Source organism: Schistocerca piceifrons, chromosome 6 (assembly GCF_021461385.2).
Source record: "Schistocerca piceifrons isolate TAMUIC-IGC-003096 chromosome 6, iqSchPice1.1, whole genome shotgun sequence".
NCBI lineage: Eukaryota > Metazoa > Arthropoda > Insecta > Orthoptera > Acrididae > Schistocerca > Schistocerca piceifrons.
The window spans coordinates 414,297,582-414,317,127 of NC_060143.1; positions in this window are offsets into that span (position 1 = coordinate 414,297,582).

The following is a 19,546-nucleotide window of genomic DNA, read 5'->3' on the forward strand; positions in this document are numbered from 1 at the left end:
GTGACACTGAGACATGCTTGAATAAAACGGTAGGGTCCGTCTAACAACCCCAGTTTGGCAACCTCAGTGTCACCCGCTCAGGTTTGTTAAACACAGTAAAAATCTACCTGTGCAGAGAAAACCTGTAACAAATGTTCTAGGCGCCTACAGATAGGCAACGACCTGGTACCAAACCGTTCTACCAAGCCTACTAGCAGGTGTTCAGGACTCTCTCAAGAATTTTCTTTGGGCAGGTATATTTTTAAAGTGCTCAAGAAATGTGAGGAGATGGCGCTGGCAGTATTGCCGAAATGGGGGACTTAGATCCCTTGACGTGTTGTTCATGCATGTTGCGGGAGGGGGCAAAACAGGAGAGCTGAAAAAGCATAAAAACCAACTGCCGCTTCGTATCGTGCACAGATTTCGTTGAATGGTTACGAACGTTCCTTGTGCACTCTTGCCGTTGCATTAACACACGAGGCCCACCTCGTCCAGGCTGTGCGTCACACCACCTACCAGGTGTCGGCTCTTCCAATCCGATATCGCCACCTCAAGGATTCTAGGGACGCGAAGTCAGTCACTCTCCTCGTCCAGGCCCAGCGTGTGAGCTCTCAGGAGGCGATCACGGTGCGCATTCTGTGCATAAATCTCTTGATTCTGGGACTACCACTCTTTGTCTTCATAGATTCCGAAGTAGGGTCCCGAGAGGATGACTGCTTTGGCTTCCTGCAACTGCACTGCAGGGAAGTCGCCAGGTAGACTGTGTGACAGTTGCGGTACATGGTCCAGGATTAAGGTGCATGTGTACATCACTGAATTCCTCCACATTACGGTTGAAAAGTTGAGGACCAGTGCGAGAAGCGACCTGAGCTGAATAATGCAGAGGTGTTCAGATAATGTAGATACTCGGTTCAGCAGCGGATATAGGGATTGTGTTCAAATACAATGATTCCTACTCCTCGTTCATACCCGTTACCAATTGCTGACGAATCAGTTAAGCCTAATCGTAGAGTAAGTCACAATTGTAGTATCTTCATTTACCACTTCTCGACACGCGACGTATACGATACACTATACAATTTGTTCCCGATGTAACTTAAAAGTGAAGTATGGCACACTTGTACATTCGGAGTGTGGTGAACAACAGACATTTTTTGTTATTTGAAGTCTACGTCTACATATACTACGAAGTACATACTCCACACGCCACTGGATGGTGACCTGTGGAAAGCACAGTGTGCTGTTGATAGTCACTCCAAGTGCTGTTCAACTCGTAAACGGAGCGGCAGAAAAATAAATGCCCTAATTTCTCTTTATCTTGTCTTCGCCATCATTACGCGAGATGTATGTTGGTGTCAGGAAGATCATTCTAAAGTCTGTCGCAAATGTAGATTCTCTGAACAATGTCAGTAGTCTTTCGTGACAAAATCATCGGATTCCCATTCGAGTTCACGTAGCCTTGGGAGTTGATTGAACGTATCGACAGCGAATGTATCAGCACGCCTCTGGATTGCTCCCTTTAATTCCCCCTGGCGGAGATCTCAAACACAAAGCATTATTCACGAATGGATCACGCAAGTTTTCCGTAAGCAGTGTAACATACTTCTATAGAGGAGCTGTACTTTCCCAGATTTCTCCCAGGGGATCGCAGTTTATCATTGGCCTTCCGTACAACTGACCTTAAGTGCTCGCTCTTTCATGTCGATCAGCATCGTCAGGCCCAGATATTTAATCGATGTGCCAATATCGCACAGGAGACCAATAACACTGCATTGAAAATTATGGGCTCCTCTTATGACTTCATATATGTTAATTTATATTTATCTACATTCATAGCAAGCTGCCATTAATCAGTTTTGCTTTTGACTATGGCTTTCTCCCGTAGTGGCGCAGGGTTGGCAAGATGATGGATTTGACATGGCTAACATAAGGGGTGTCCGCTGAGCAAAAGTTTCTCTTAATGGTCGCAAAACGTATAACTGACGCTAGTTTTGGGTACCGCGCCCGTATTCACTTGGTGAGATGTGGGAAATAGCGTGGAAACCACATCCAGATTGGTCGGCACACCAACCCTCGTCGTTAACCGGCCGGGCGGATTAAGTCGGGGCCCAAGCACCTCCTCTTATCAGAAGCGGCGCTTTAGCACCAACGGCGATCAGGGCGGGAAAGCAGTAGTTCACCACACCAAACAGAAATTCTGTTAAAGTCATCCTGCATCCATATGAAATCGCTTAAGGGTAACAATTTGCCATATGCAACAAATCCACATTACTGCTGACACAATTCGTAAATCCGTTCATGTGTATAGAGAGCAACAGCAGTCCTATCCCACTTTCATGGGGAATTACTTATAATACGTTTGTCTCCTATGTCACCTCGTCCTAGAGATCAAAGTATTGGATTTTATTACGTAAAAGGTCTTAGAGCCACTTACATATCAGAAAATCTTTTCCGTGCTCTCGGATCTTACTTATGGATCTGCAGTGTATCAAATACTTTCCGGAAATCTAGAAATATGAAATCTGACTCTTGCCCTTCATCCATGGTTCGCAGGCTATCCTGCGAGCAAACAGCAACGTGAGTCTTGCCTGCGTGATGTCTTCCAAAACGTGTTGATACATGTATAGAGAAAAAATTAGTGTACATTTTTGTATTTGGTGTTAGAATGTGATAAATAATCCTACAGCAAACTGACATTAATGACAGTGGTCTGTAATGTGGGCATCCGTTCTTTTAACCTTCTTGCATACGAGACTTACTTCTGCTTTTTTTTTTTCCATTCACCTCAGACTCTCCGCTGGGCAACAGGTTCGATATATATGTAACCTATGTTTACGACTAACGCCTAAGAGTAACATAAAATCGAATTGGTATTTCATCTCAACTCGGCCAGTTATTTGTTTTCAAGTCTTTCAGCTACCTTTCAACGCCAGCGATGCATATTTTCACGTGCTCCATCGGGGGAGTTTGGTATGTCTATCCGACTGTAGTACGTGAATGATTTTTTTAAAAGCGAAATTTAATTACTACAGTTTCCCTTTCACTGTCTTCTATTGTCACAGAAAAGTAGTCTATGAATAATTAAACAGCAGCCTTCTACCCGCTTAGCAGTATTACGTAGGACTAGAATTTTCTAGTATTCTCGGCAATTTATGAAATTCTTGAAACGCGACAAACGTGTTATCAAAGTTTATTAATACTTTTACTTTTTTTATCTTTCGACATCATTGGGTCTCTCCAGTAATAACATCCGGTTTGGTTTCCTGAAACAGTGCCACGTAGTGAGATGCGTCTTTTTTTATTTCTTTGTTTAATTTTAAACCACCTACTGCCTGACTGTCACCTAAGGAGTGTGATATCCACCAAGCATATTTAAGTAATTTTTAAAAAACATTTCTCGTGGAGAACACCGATTTTTCTTAGTGTTTTAAAATGAACATGAACGAACTTCACGAACATCAACTCCTACAGAGGTTGACGTTTGTCGATTTCGTACCTCCTGATCCGTTCACCGCCACCGCCACCGCCATGCCTGGAGTAGCCTGGAAAGCTGGAAAATCTAAATCAACATGGTTGATGAAATTGAGCTAGAATTATTATTGTTAGAAACTACTTATTCTAAATTTCATTACTTTTAATGGCAGAATTCAATGGTCAGACGTTTGGTCACGTGAAAACTCAACCAGTGAAGGAAACAACCGTAGTTCACACCACCTCATTTGCATACATTTATTCCATTCAAACTAATTCCTAGTGGTTGACACAAATTTGCATGAGTCATGTAACATCTATGTTACACTTTTTCTGATATAGTAACATAACTGTCTGGGGCTTGCAACACTGGTCATAATCGAAATAACACGTCACAACAGATCCGTGCACCCAGATTTAAGGAGGACATGTGTCTTCTTTTCATAGGCTTTATGTTTTTCCTAAAGAGAAGGAGTTTGCCGGGTGAAAACATTCAACTTAGACTAAAAAGTAAGCGGTATACCATTAACAGCCTACAGTTCTTTTGGAAGGAGCACACACACGTTCCCTTCTCTGCCTTGTGTTCGCTGAAACAATGCAGGTTCTATTTTCAAACAAGTGGGGATTATCAACAATAAATCTCATGAGAGAGCGTATGTACTGTGATATATATATGCGTTAGAAACTTCAGGTTATTGAATAGCTCTGTAAACGATTTTCGTAAATTAACACGAATGTGAGAAACGTGGTACGCCTGTAGACTAAAAATTCCCTTTCTTCTTCTCTGTTATGCCATAAATAATGTAACCTTTGGGACATCAAGGGATGAAAGTATGCTAACTAAACCAACTTAGACAATCTTTTACAAGTCAGCCTCCTTTAATGGCAAATCTTCTGAGTTGTTAGGACGAGTAATATTCCTCTTCATACTTCAGAAATTTGCTGCCAATGGACTACTCTCTCACAGCAAAGGTAACTGTGCTCTGCAGCAGGTCATAAATTAGTGCTACCGAAGTATCTTCCTAACGATTTCTTTCTTAATTATTGAGAGAGAGCACATTCCGAAGAGCACTATAATTTTTGGTTTTATTGGTGAATTCTTTCAGCAATTCTCTGAACGGATAGCATTCCTATTGGTGAAATTACTGAAATTTCGGAATATTGGTGTGAAAGATTTTTCTTGAGGGCTGGTAAGGCTTATTCGAAGTACTAATCAGCTGGCAAACTTTGTGATAAGCTCCTTGGAACGCTGTGCTGAAGACTTTTACCCAGAAATTTCTTTCTAGTTACGGTATTTGCTTGATGTTAGTAAACTTCTTCTGGTGACAAAATGTTTCTTTGCCTGGGCTAGTCTTCCTCTTAGATCCTACTTTCTTTCGTTATGAATTATTTTACTTCCAGGTGCCAGTAGTCCATCACGCTGCCAATTACGTTGTTCCAAAATTTTCTTCTGAGATTGTCACTTATCACATCCCTGCTATTTCACAATATTTCAGCCTTTGCTTTACTCTCAGTCCATATTATGAGCAGAATTGTTATGCTTTTTCACTTTCATCAGCCAATCTTATCATTGATATCTTTTCACCCTCAGTTCTGATCCCACTTCTGAACCTTTCTTTTACTCCCGTCATTGCCTGCTCAGTATACAAATTGAACTGTAAAAGTGGGGTACTGTATATTTTTATTTCTTGACTTCCCAAAGATATTGTTTCGTCTTGGAACAAAAGTTACAAGGATTTAATTGGAGTCGTGCATGTGTTTTGCTGTTCGTTATTTTCGTCTGCTGTTGCTGGGTCTTTAACTATGGTATATGGTAGGCCTTATCTTCCAGTTACTCATAACATTTCGTTCTATTGGTTCTTTATCTTTCCATAGAGTGTAAATCCTATTACTACGTTAATTCTGTAAAAAAATCTTTGTGTTTTCTAGTTTCCATTTACGTAGCGAATGTTCAGTGATTCTTATATGGAAGTCTAGCATTGCCCTGAAGAAAATCTTATCTGAGGTAGGACTCGAAACAGCACTACAGGCTATAAACAGTTATCGTGTATTGCAGTACAATTTACCTGAAATTTACGTCACGAAAGAGAGTATGGGAAAGAGGTCGGTGCTACACCTCTCATCTGCAGCAAAATTAGTGAGGATGTGAGACCAAGGAAACATAGTTTCATTGCCATGAGAGATGAGGTAATTTCTCGTGTATCCTGCAGGTTGTGACGAGCTTGCTGTAGTTTGTGTGAGCCAAAGCCGCAGAAGCGTGTCAGGTAAACAGCACCTGTAGTGATGCACGCGTCACCTCGGGCTGTGTGAATGTGTGTGTGTGTGTGTGTGTGTGTGTGTGTGTGTGTGTGTGTCCAGCGGCAGATTTCCCCAGAGACCACCTGGGCGCTCTGCCAACCACCAGGGGAGGCGTTCACCCTCTGTATGGACACAAACACATGTACTCGTACACTGCAGTGCTACATTCCCACGTACCTTCACAACAGTCGGTCATTCGGTATTACGAGAACAAGATTAAAATTTTTCGACCTGTGGTACTGTGTTCATTAGGTGAAAAAAATAACTTAATTTTACGAAATGGCAGTGCCTGTGCTATTAACACGCACGATGCAATGTTCCTTCGGACATAAATGCATGCATCGTATTAATAACACAGACACTGTTATTTTATATTTATTTGCCCTCGACTCTCAACAAATACGTCCTCCCTGGACGGGAATGTTCGTAACCTAAAAGTCCAGGTTATGACGCATGGACGACGATATATCAATGTTGGGGTCTGGCGATGATTCACGTACAGATAGTGTCCGCTGGCGTGAAGCCGTCAGTTATTCTAATATGGTTCAGATTCACAACTTAAAATACATTCCATGTAATTTCATTTTAGATGTACAACTGCTTTAGGTCGTTGGAGTTTGGACAAAGTTTCTCTGGTGCGCATGATCTCTCCATATAGCGTGCTTCTTGAGTGTCTGTCTCCATCTACGACTGAAAAAGTCTCTTCTTTGGAAACAGTTCGTTTCCCGAGCAAATATTTTTTTTCGAATTATTTTGTTGGATGAATGTTACATTAAGTTAACTGATGTGAACAGTGGTCGCTCAAGGTCCATTTAGGAGTGATTAGGAATAGTGAAAATTCCCATCCGCCAACCAAAGAACAGTGGTTCATGAAGTATGTAGACGTGGATTACAAACGCTCAAATAATATCAGTTTTGCAGATCTCAGTTGACGGGGAAAGTCAACATTACTAGTTTAATATTTTTATTTCACATATGCTACACCGTTGTAAGTACTACATCTCCGTGGAGGGCTATGAGAAATGAGCGGAATTTAGTGAAGTTACACAAAAAAAATATTTTAATGTACGTTGCAATAAACTCGTATAACTTGTCCAAAACAAGTTGGCGGTGACAGCGTATACCACTACGCGAAAATTCTCCTCGCGTAATGGCATAGCATGTGGCAGGTTCCAAAGAGAACACAGAAAAGACATTGTAGCTGGGTACTCGCCAAGCACCAGAGCCCGCTCCACGAGACCTCAGACATGTAGGGTAGGTAACAGGTAATGTTAAATGTTCTCTTCTCGAAGTGCTAGAACTCTCGTTTCACGTACGGATATCCCATAATCCGTTGGTAGCCAGCGGTAGCGCCCTTGAAAGTGAAGTTAGCCAAGGGCTCTACTACAGTGGTCAGCCAGTGCTTAGCTCATCTCAAGCCCCTCACCTGTTCTCTTGTTCTCCTCATTACGTTCCTTTTGGCTTTGTTTTTGGTAGCGCATCAGAAATGAACTATGGACCTTGCCGTTGGTGGGGAGGCTTGCGTGCCTCAGCGATACAGATGGCCGTACCGTAGGTGCAACCACAACGGAGGGGTATCTGTTGAGAGGCAGACAAACGTGTGGTTCCTGAAGAGGGGCAGCAGCCTTTTAAGTAGTTGCAGGGGCAACAGTCTGGATGATTGACTGATCTGGCCTTGTAACATTAACCAAAACGGCCTTGCTGTGCTGGTAATGCGAACGGCTGAAAACAAGGGGAAACTACAGCCGTAATTTTTCCCGAGGGCATGCAGCTTTACTGTATGATTAAATGATGATGGCGTCCTCTTGGTAAAATATTTCGGAGGTAAAATAGTCCCCCATTCGGATCTCCGGGCGGGGACTACTCAAGAGGACTTCGTTATCAGGAGAAAGAAAACTGGCGTTCTACGGATCGGAGCGTGGAATGTCAGATCCCTTAATCGGGCAGGTAGGTTAGAAAATTTAAAAAGGGAAATGGATAGGTTAAAGTTAGATATAGTGGGAATTAGTGAAGTTCGGTGGCAGGAGGAACAAGACTTTTGGTCAGGTGACTACAGGGTTATAAATACAAAATCAAATAGGGGTAATGCAGGAGTAGATTTAATAATGAATAAAAAAATAGGAGTGCGGGTTAGCTACTACAAACAGCATAGTGAACGCATTATTGTGGCCAAGATAGACACAAAGCCCATGCCTACTACAGTGGTACAAGCTTATATGCCAACTATCTCTGCAGATGATGAAGAAATTGATGAAATGTATGACGAGATAAAAGAAATTATTCAGGTAGTGAAGGGAGACGAAAATTTAATAGTCATGGGTGACTGGAATTCGTCAGTAGGAAAAGGGAGAGAAGGGAACATAGTAGGTGAATATGGATTGGGGGGAAGAAATGAAAGAGGAAGCCGCCTTGTCGAATTTTGCACAGAGCATAACTTAATCATAGCTAACACTTGGTTCAAGAATCATGAAAGAAGGTTGTATACCTGGAAGAATCCTGGAGATACTAAAAGGTATCAGATAGACTACGTAATGGTAAGACAGAGATTTAGGAACCATGTTTTAAATTGTAAGACATTTCCAGGGGCAGATGTGGATTCTGACCACAATATATTGGTTATGAACTGCAGATTGAAACTGAAGAATCTGCAAAAAGGTGGGAATTTAAGGAGATGGGACTTGGATAAACTGAAAGAACCAGAGGTTGTAGAGAGTTTCAGGGAGAGCGTAAGGGAACAATTGACAGGAATGGGGGAAATAAATACAGTAGAAGAAGAATGGGTAGCTCTGAGGGATGAAGTAGTGAAGGCAGCAGAGGATCAAGTTGGTAAAAAGACGAGGGCTAATAGAAATCCTTGGGTAACAGAAGAAATATTGAATTTAATTGATGAAAGGAGAAAATATAAAAATGCAGTAAATGAAGCACGCAAAAAGGAATACAAACGTCTCAAAAATGAGATCGACAGGAAGTGCAAAATGGCTAAGCAGGGATGGCTAGAGGACAAATGTAAGGATGTAGAGGCTTGTCTCACTAGGGGTAAGATAGATACTGCCTACAGGAAAATTAAAGAGACCTTTGGAGAGAAGAGAACCAATTGTATGAATATCAAGAGCTCAGATGGCAACCCATTTCTAAGTAAAAAAGGGAAGGCAGAAAGGTGGAAGGAGCATATAGAGGGTTTATACAAGGGCGATGTACTTGAGGACAATGTTATGGAAATGGAAGAGAATATAGATGAAGATGAAATGGGAGATACGATACTGCGTGAAGAGTTTGACAGAGCACTGAAAGACCTGAGTCGAAACAAGGCCCCGGGAGTAGACAACATTCCATTAGAACTACTGATGGCCTTGGGAGAGCCAGTCATGACAAAACTCTACCATCTGGTGAGCAAGATGTATGAGACAGGCGAAATACCCACAGACTTCAAGAAGAATATAATATTTCCAATACCAAAGAAAGCAGGTGTTGACAGATGTGAAAATTACCGAACTATCAGTTTAATAAGTCACAGCTGCAAAATACTAACGCGAATTCTTTATAGACGAATGGAAAAACTGGTAGAAGCGGACCTTGGGGAAGATCAGTTTGGATTCCGTAGAAATGTTGGAACACGTGAGGCAATACTAACCTTACGACTTATCTTAGAAAAAAGATTAAGAAAAGGCAAACCTACGTTTCTAGCATTTGTAGACTTAGAGAAAGCTTTTGACAACGTTAACTGGAATACTCTCTTTCAAATTCTGAAGGTGGCAGGGGTAAAATACAGGGAGCGAAAGGCTATTTACAATTTGTACAGAAACCAGATGGCAGTTATAAGAGTCGAGGGGCATAAAAGGGAAGCAGTGGTTGGGAAAGGAGTGAGACAGGGTTGTAGCCTCTCCCCGATGTTATTCAATCTGTATATTGAGCAAGCAGTAAAGGAAACAAAAGAAAAATTCGGAGTAGGTATTAAAATTCATGGAGGAGAAGTAAAAACTTTGAGGTTCGCCGATGACATTGTAATTTTGTCAGAGACAGCAAAGGACTTGGAAGAGCAGTTGAACGGAATGGACAGTGTCTTGAAAGGAGGATATAAGATGAACATCAACAAAAGCAAAACGAGGATAATAGAATGTAGTCAAATTAAATCGGGTGATGCTGAGGGGATTAGATTAGGAAATGAGGCACTTAAAGTAGTAAAGGAGTTTTGCTATTTAGGGAGTAAAATAACTGATGATGGTCGATGTAGAGAGGATATAAAATGTAGACTGGCAATGGCAAGGAAATCGTTTCTGAAGAAGAGAAATGTGTTAACATCGAGTATAGATTTAAGTGTCAGGAAGTCGTTTCTAAAAGTATTTGTATGGAGTGTAGCCATGTATGGAAGTGAAACATGGACGATAACCAGTTTGGACAAGAAGAGAATAGAAGCTTTCGAAATGTGGTGCTACAGAAGAATGCTGAAGATAAGGTGGGTAGATCACGTAACTAATGAGGAGGTATTGAATAGGATTGGGGAGAAGAGAAGTTTGTGGCACAACTTGACTAGAAGAAGGGATCGGTTGGTAGGACATGTTTTGAGGCATCAAGGGATCACAAATTTAGCATTGGAGGGCAGCGTGGAGGGTAAAAATCGTAGAGGGAGACCAAGAGATGAATACACTAAGCAGATTCAGAAGGATGTAGGTTGCAGTAGGTACTGGGAGATGAAGAAGCTTGCACAGGATAGAGTAGCATGGAGAGCTGCATCAAACCAGTCTCAAGACTGAAGACCACAACAACAACAACATCAGAAATTCTGATTTTCTTTTTCTGATAGTTCGCCAGAAACGCGTTGACGGCAGTTCTATATTTAACTCTTTCCCAGGGTGCGGGGATAATACTTCCAATCGACTTCATAATTTTAATACGTTCACAAATAAATTTCCATACAGTTTCCGTTCTCATCTTACATTTAGGATAAGCTTTTACAATATGCTGAAGAGAATTTATTTATCGATATTATTTATGTAATATCTCTCTAGTCTATGGGAGCGAGTTGCTCTCAGCGTTCCTCAGAGTTTGCAACACAAAGGAGGTGCGGTAGTCATCGACAATTTTTTGGAATATTGATACTCTTGAAAGTGCTGTAGAGAAACGGATTCCGTTCCAATGGCATAGTGAGACTCGGTCTTAAGGGACATCTTAAAATAATGAAACAGTAATTTAAGCTGCAGAGGGAACTTCAGTCTCATTTAAAAGTGCAATGGTGACCATATCGCTGATAGAAACAAATATTTGACAATTGTTATCGCATTGGACAAAGTCCCCAGCAGCACAATGTTCACTAGTAGCCCATATATAGGAAAGGAACTTAAAGTATCTAGTTACTATCTTTGGGCGTCAAATATAGTTTTACCCTCATCAGGCACCAAAAGTTACGTCTCATATGCACATTGCTGTTTTCATATTTGGGACACTTAATTCGTATGAGTTAGTTTATGCTAAAGGCTTCAATTAATTCGTTGGTCTGGGAACCAGGATAATTGGTAAACGCCAGTGTAAAAACTTTACTGTGTTGTATGATTCTAAAAGAGATGTTAAGAATTTTGTGAGAAAATATGGTATTTCAGGCAATGATGCATTAACGATTGCAAGTACCTTTACCGAAACTTTGCTTGTAAGTGTAAACCGCATGTAACATTTAGAGTAAGTGACACAGTAATTTGAATTACTGGCTAGCTGCTCACAAAGCAAATTTTCTCAGTGTGTATAGTCATGGTAACATTTGAAAAAATGTATGGCATTACACGTACAAGGCTCTCCCAAAATTTAATGCTCCACTATTTTTCTTCAACCTATTTTTATTATGCAGTGAACACATAGTGCGTAGCGGGGCCATCACTCTGTTGTAGAAATAATTCAAAAGCCAAGATCGCTTACATACTGTTTACTGAATAGCCGGTTTCAACACACTAAAGGTGCCATCATCGGATCAGCTGGTCTGCTTCATGTATCGTTATATCCAAATGATTTATAAATGTAAATTTACATTCAGCTCCGATGATGGCATCTTCAGTGTGTTGAAACTGGTTATCCAGTAAACAGTATTTAAGCGATCTTGGATTATCAATTATTTCTACTTTTTTATTACACACAATAAAATTACACACATGAAAGAATGAAGTTTTATCTACATACGCCACTGCTCTACGTAATCTACTTTGAATTCTATTACGTTTCTCAAGCGAGACACCAGAGCGTGTATGCCATGTCAGTACCAGTCCTCATAATGGTCACAAAGGATCTGTGTTAGGGCACCAAAATGGTGAACCCAGGTTTCACCATCTGTCACGCTCCGCGAGAAGTCCTCAGTCTCTGCTTGAGTACGTTGCAGTAACTCAGAACAGTTTTCTTTTTCTGTGAGGTTTTCGGTGCACCGTAAGACATCGCAGAACCATTCTTGCACACACTTTTGATTATCCAAGAGAACGGATAATAGCACCTCACTTCCTTTGCTGACCAGCCGCTGAATCATAGTGCGTCGATCACTGCGAATGAAAACGTCAGCATGCTTCAAAAATCAGATGTGGCAGCCGTGAGTACTCTTCCCAGTGGCTGTGAATTGAAGCTCTGCCGGACTGCCTTCTGATGCCATCACCTTCTGCACTCAGTGACTAAATATACTCATGTCGGCTGCATATATTCCATATACTACACAGAAACGTTTGTGAATATTTCACCTAGTTCCTTTCTCCGCGATGAGAAATTCAATAACGATGGCGCTACTTGTGGCGTACATCACTTATAGACGCAATTTTACACTGCTGCAGCTACTCTACCTCTCGGAGGAAACATCAAAGAAGACATATCCATCGTTTCGCATTCGCAGCAGTCTAGACTGGATAAAGAGAAGAATGTGGTGTATTGCTTTCTGGTTGATTGTCGTACACAGCTTTACAAAAAGGTGCATTACTCGGTCGAATAGTCGCACGTCACTGTAACTTAATAGACGTACACAAAATCGACGGGTGTGAAAATGATTAGAACTGAAGTTCTCTGTGACAGATAGGACAGCCACCAAATAGCATTAGTCAGCATCAGGTATTGAGTAACCTGTGTGAAGAACGTGGAGATGCTGTGTCCTCGTGTGAGACAGCACTTGGCAGTCTGTGCGTGTCAATGTGGCTGCCAGGTACGCGGATGTGACAGTGGCCCAATTTTTGACTGCACTCTAATTTAAGGACAGAAATTTCGTCGTCAAGCGTCCTATCGACCACTCTGCACCAAACACACTGTAACCCTTTCACATGTGCACCTTCCACCCGACTGTAAGTAATGCACTCCCTGCGACACTCTGCAACATCCCACGCTCAGGTCAGAGCCTAGAAGCAGCCATAGTGTGGAACTACCTTCTCACACGTAGGCAGTAACATATATGTCAGCGTTCCCACCGTTTTCGTGCCGTAGATCATGGACAACTGACGAACGGCGGCGCATTATGTTCAGCGATTGATCGAGTTTCTGCACTGCCCTGGATGACCAATATCAGCGACCATGACGGCGGTCAGGACGATGTCTCACTCTCCCGATGTTTTTGAGAGGCTCAGCGGTTAACTCCTGGGGTTATGGTGTGGCGAGTCATCGGGAATGACCTCAGGTCGCGAATGACAGTGAATTAGGGAACTCTGACCGCACGAAGGAACGTAATGGAGATCTTCACACGTAGGCTCTTCAGAGACACTGTCATGGTGCCATTTTCCACCAGGAGAATTCTTATACACACATGGCACATGTCTGCATGTGAAAATGAGCATTATCCTGATAGAAAATGGCACCATGATAATGTCTCAGGAGAGCCTACGCCTCAGGATGTCCGTGGCGATCCTCCGGGCGTTCGAAATTCCCTTGTTCACTATCATCCATGACCTGAGGAACTCCCACAGTCAGCAAGGTCCCTAAATCTTTTCATGGTGTATGTTACCGACTCGGACATCAACTACATGCCAGTGCCAGTATCAAAGATACACTATGTGATCAAAATTATTCGGACACCTGGCTGAAAATAACTTACAAGATCGTGGAGCCCTCCATCGATAATGCTGGAAATCAGTATGGTGTTGACCCACTGTTAGCCTTGATGACAGCTTCCACTCTCTCAGGCATGCGTTCAATCAGGTGCTGGAAAGTTTCTTGGGGAATGGTAGCCCATTCACGGAGTGCTGCACTGAGGAGAGGTGCTGATGTTCGTCGGTGAGGCCTGCCGCGAAATCGGCGTTCCAAAACATCCCGAAGGTGCTCTGTAGCATTCAAGTCAGTACTCTGTGCAGGCCAGTACATTGCAGGGATGTTATTGTCGTATTACTACTCCGCCGCAGGCCGTGCATTATGACCAGGTGCTCGATCGTGTTGAATGATGCAATCGCCATCCGCGATTTGCTATAGGGATGCAAGAAGGTGCTTAAAACATCAATGTAGGCCTGTGCTGTGATAATGCCACGCAACACAAAAGCGGGTGCAAGCCCCCTCTTTGAAAAACAAGACCACGCAGTAACACCACTGCCTCAGAATTTTACTGTTGTCACTACACACGCTGTCAGTTCACGTTCACCAGGCATTCGCCATACCCATACGCGGCCATCGAATCGCCATATTTTGTACCGTGATTCATCACTCCACATAACATTTTTCCACTGTTCAGTCGTCCAAAGATTAGGCTCCTTACACCAAGCGAGGCGTCGTTTGGCATTTACCGGCGTGGTGTGTGGCTTATGAGCAGCCGCTCGACTATGAAATCCAAGTCTTCTCACCTCCCGCCTAACTGTCATAGTACTTGCAGTGGATCCTGATGCAGTTTGGATTACCTGAGCGATGGTCTGGATACATGTCTGCCTATTACACATCACGACCCCCTTCAACTGTCGGCGGTCTCTGTTAGTCAACAGACGAGGTCGGCCCGCACGCTTTTGTGCTGTACGTGTCCCTTCACGTTTTCACTTCACTATCACATCGGAAACAGTGGACCTAGGGATGTTTAGGAGTGTGGAAATTTCGCTTAGAGACGTATGACGCAAGTGACACCTAGTCACCTGACCACGTTCGAAGTCTGTGAGTTCCGCAGAGCGCCCCATTCTGCTCTCTCACGATGACCAATGACAACTGAGGTCACTGATATGGTGTACCTGGCAGTAGGTGGGAGCACAATGCACGTAATTTGTAAAAGGTATATTTTTGGGGGTGTCCGGATACTTTTGATCACACAGGGTATGAAGGATCGCTGATGGCAGTTGTGAGCCAGATTGTCCCAGAAGAGGATACGTCAACTTTATTACACCCTTCCCAACTGAATGCGTGCATGAATTCAGGCGAAAGGGGATGATTAGCGGGCTTTTACTGCGTAGCTCTTTCTAACTTCACTACTACATTATAGTCACTGAAATAACATAACATACTCTTACTAACCATCAAGTTGCGATTGGTTACCTCCTCCCCTTCAGACTGATTCACTATTGTTGTCAGATTACGTTGTCCACAGGACAAAGCTTAAGGCTGAGGCTTTCTGCTTCTGTAAACGGAGGGTGGCATATAGCAGACCTGGGTCTGCCCTAAAAGCCAGCTCAGCCTCGGGGAAGGCGCTTGTCCGATACGTGTTCGCCTAGAGTCTCGGTCCGATTGTGAGGATTATCGACACCGTCTGCACCAGCGTTTCGATAGTGTACGCACTTCTTGTTATTCTTCCCCCACGATCCCTGAGAGAAACTCACTCAGCCAAGGCTTCCAGTTGTGATTTCACTAGGGGACTCACCATCTGAATACACTGGCTTTGTATTGGGACCAATCTTGATTGTGACTTAAGCAAAGTAGGTGGCAGTGAGTAGATCTGTTCACTGATCTGTTGCGCGAGATTGGACTAGTTCGTTTGTATACTTGATTCAGAACTTTCGCACTGATTGTGCCCAACAGCTTCACTTGTACACACTGCACAGTCTGGTCCATCCTGCGTCAGCGGGACAGTGAATGGGGATCCTCCTCTGTTTGTAATGTCCTGAGCGGAAGCGAAATGCAAGGCTTTTCTTCGGAGAAAAGAGCAGACATACACTGTACTTAGGGGTAGCGGATGGAAATTCTGTCGTTGCTTAGCGGTCGAATGTCCAGCGGTCTCCGAATCGAATTCACAGAAGTTCACCGCCATCCAAAGGTCCTAAGAGAGACAGGTACACTTGAGGTGAGTTTTCCACTAACAAGGTATTCAACGACACATGTGTGTTTAACGCTACATCGAAACCCGATCATTCATTTTGTGATAAGGGTGTGACGGCTGGACGGACGCAGCTGTCAGTGCACTATGCGAGTTTGAAGGGGAAGCGTTAACGCTGCTGCAAAACGTCGCCTCAACTAGTTCAAGGAGTGTTGCTCGAGAAATTGACGTAAGCAATTCCAAGGTCGGGCGTTTGTGGAATGGAGACGATTCAGACCCTTATGACCTTCAATTTCGGTTCCTTAACCCAGGGGACTTCAAGAAGAATATAATAATTCCAATCCGAAAGAAAGCAGGTGTTGACAGATGTGAAAATTACCGAACTATCAGTTTAATGAGTCACGGCTGCAAAATACTAACACGAATTCTTTACAGACGAATGGAAAAACTCGTAGAAGCCGACCTCGGGGAAAATCGGTTTGGATTCCGTAGAAATATTGGAACACGTGAGGCAATACTGACCCTACAACTTATCTTAGAATCTAGATTAAGGAAATTCAAACCTACGTTCCTAGCATTTGTAGACTTAGAGAAAGCTTTTGACAATGTTGATTGGAATACGCTCTGTCAAATTCTGAAGGTGGCAGGGGTAAAATACAGGAAGCGAAAAGCTATTTACAATTTGTACAGAAACCAGATGGCAGTTATAATAGTCGAGGGACATCAAAGGGAAGCAGTGGTTGGGAAGGGAGTGAGACAGGGTTGTAGCCTCTCCCCGATGTTGTTCAATCTGTATATTGAGCAAGCAGTAAAGGAAACAAAAGAAAAATTCGGAGTAGGTACTAAAATCCATGGAGAAGAAATAAATGCTTTAAGGTTAGCCGATGACATTGTAATTATGTCAGAGACAGCAAAGGACTTGGAAGAGCAGTTGAACGGAATGGATAGTGTCGTGAAAGGAGGATATAAGATGCACATCAACAAAAGCAAAACAAGGATAATGGAATGTAGTCGAATTAAGTCGGGTGATGCTGAGGGAATTAGATTAGGAAATGAGATACTTAAAGTAGTAAAGGAGTTCTGCTATTTGGGGAGAAAAATAACTGATGATGGTCGAAGTAGAGAGGTTATAAAATGTAGACTGGCAATGGCAAGAAAAGCGTTTCTGAAGAAGAGAAATTTGTTAACATCGAGTATAGGTTTAAGTGTCAGGAAGTCGTTTCTGAAAGTATTTGTATGGAGTGTAGCCATGTATGGAAGTGAAACATGGACGATAAATAGTTTGGACAAGAAGAGAATAGAAGCTTTCGAAATGTGGTGCTACAGAAGAATGCTGAAGATTAGATGGGTAGATCACATAACTAATGAGGAAATATTGAATATGATTGAGGAGAAGAGAAGTTTGTGGAACAACTTGACTAGAAGAAGGGATCGGTTGGTAGGATATGTTCTGAAGCATCAAGGATTCACCAGTTTAGTATTGGAGAGCTGCATCAAACCAGTCTCAGGACTGAAGACCACAACAACAACAACAACCCAGGGGACTGGTGACCTCAATGTTAAGTCCCATATTGCTTAGAGACATTTGAATTAATAATTGTAATTGCTTAAAGATAAATATCGGTGAGTATTTCAATGGTTCTCTAAAATTATGCTTCAAGTTTCAAACTTGATGTCACCTGTTGTTGTATAAAGTAATATACACAAATAGTTAAAGTAACTGTGTAGATCTCCATTGTGATAAATATATTGAACATTAGTTGACACATAATAAAAATGTCGAGGTGCTGCAGTGGGCGGGCTTTAAAGTAATTAAAAATCGCAACGATGAGAAACCATCGAAAAAGTGACTGAGAAAAATTCTCATTGCCTTCTCATAGTTAAAGAATCCTGTGGTGCGCATAAAGCATTTTGATGACAAGCGCATAGTAGAATCGGAACACTTTGTGTAGTTCACTCACAGACAGACATTTGTAAGGAGTAATCCAAAACTGAACTCTAATTTTCCACGATACTTGACAAGAGCTGCACCCTTACGCAGAAGCTTTTGTGATGCAGAAAGCGAACATTTTGAAAAAAAGTGTGGTAAATCGCAGAACGTTATAGGCAGTGAGAAGAGCAGAATGTTGTTAACAGGTTGGAAGATACAGACATATAACCTTCGAGCGGTATTCTTATAAACTATAAACAGTGATGATGTATTGAGAGTGAATAAAAATGGTGCTTTGTGATATTGACGGTAGTGATGAAATGTCCAACATTACTGGAACAGTAAGTGTTAATACCGATCTGAGTGAATCTCTTTCTTAAAAAAAAAAAAAAAAAAAGGTGCAGAATTCCCCACCACTAAGTGCCCATAGGATCTATGTTAGCACAAGCCAAGCAGGCGTGGAATAGTCTAATTTAATACGTTAGGTAAATAGTAACTAACGAAGGCACCTTAAACAGTAATTTTGTGGTTCGACACATAGTGGACATGTCAGATGTTCACAGCTGCAACTGATCATGGAACAAAACCAGTCTTTAATAAAAAATGACAACAGTCATATGTAAATTGGTGATATATTGTTATTGGAAACTTCACTTTATGTATATAATCAACAACGTATATGCTGTGCATAATAGTGACTGTCGTTAATTCCCACATTCATGCAATGCTAGAAACCTGACAGTGAAGTTTGATTAAAATATTTTAAATGCGTATGGTCGTATCGAGAATCTCAAGATCGAAAAGTAAATTTTTTAAGATCATGAAATGGTAGTAACTGTGCTTCTGGATGGATTGTCACTGAGCGTAGTTTGATCTTCAAAGGAGACAAAACATACGGTGCCCATAAGGCTGACAATAGTGATGTGTATGAGAAAGCTCCAATTTTCATGCTGTCCAGTGCCTTTTTAAAATCCAAATATCTTGGGACAGTTGTATCTGCTAGCAGTTTAATTGCTCCACAGTAAGCTCGTCAGTAAAATACAATCGTTTTCTGTCAATCGAGGCTCTGTTTCCTTCCAATATCCAGAATCAAAATAATCTAGCGCTCATGGTTTCTAATGATTGCTGCTTTAAAGGTGTTAACTTCTGGAAGCGCACACCTTTCAGGGCCAGAGCTTACAGCATCATTCAGATAAATCATTTGTAACTAGTGGTTTCTGTAATTGTAAGGTGCATACGAAGGCGAGAGATTTAAGCATGTGGACAGATAATCTGTTTGGGTAAATAGTCCCTTACAATTACACGAGATTATGATAAAGTCATTAAGCCGTGGCGCGATTTAGTAGACTGCTCTGTCTGGCGCCATTAGCTCAAGGGTAGTGTCGACTATCCCTCTTGCGGCCCCGTTTCCAATATCTATGAGGAAGACTACAAGCAGCAGGCTGACAACCCGTCGGTTGATTGGCAACATTCATGTCGGACGTTCGCTCGTTGCCTGGCTGCACCCTTCTACCTGGCTGTCATCAGCACCACTCAGTAACCGCCGCGACGCACCGTGGATCCATGGAGCTGCTTGCTGTTAAAGGGGAGTAACATTCTGTAATCTTCATGGTTCATGGTGATTGGTGTTATTGTCTACCCGACCTAATTATTTTCTAGTTTGTATTCGACCCTCAGAACTTTACTCGGTCGGCTCTTTGTTCGTAAAT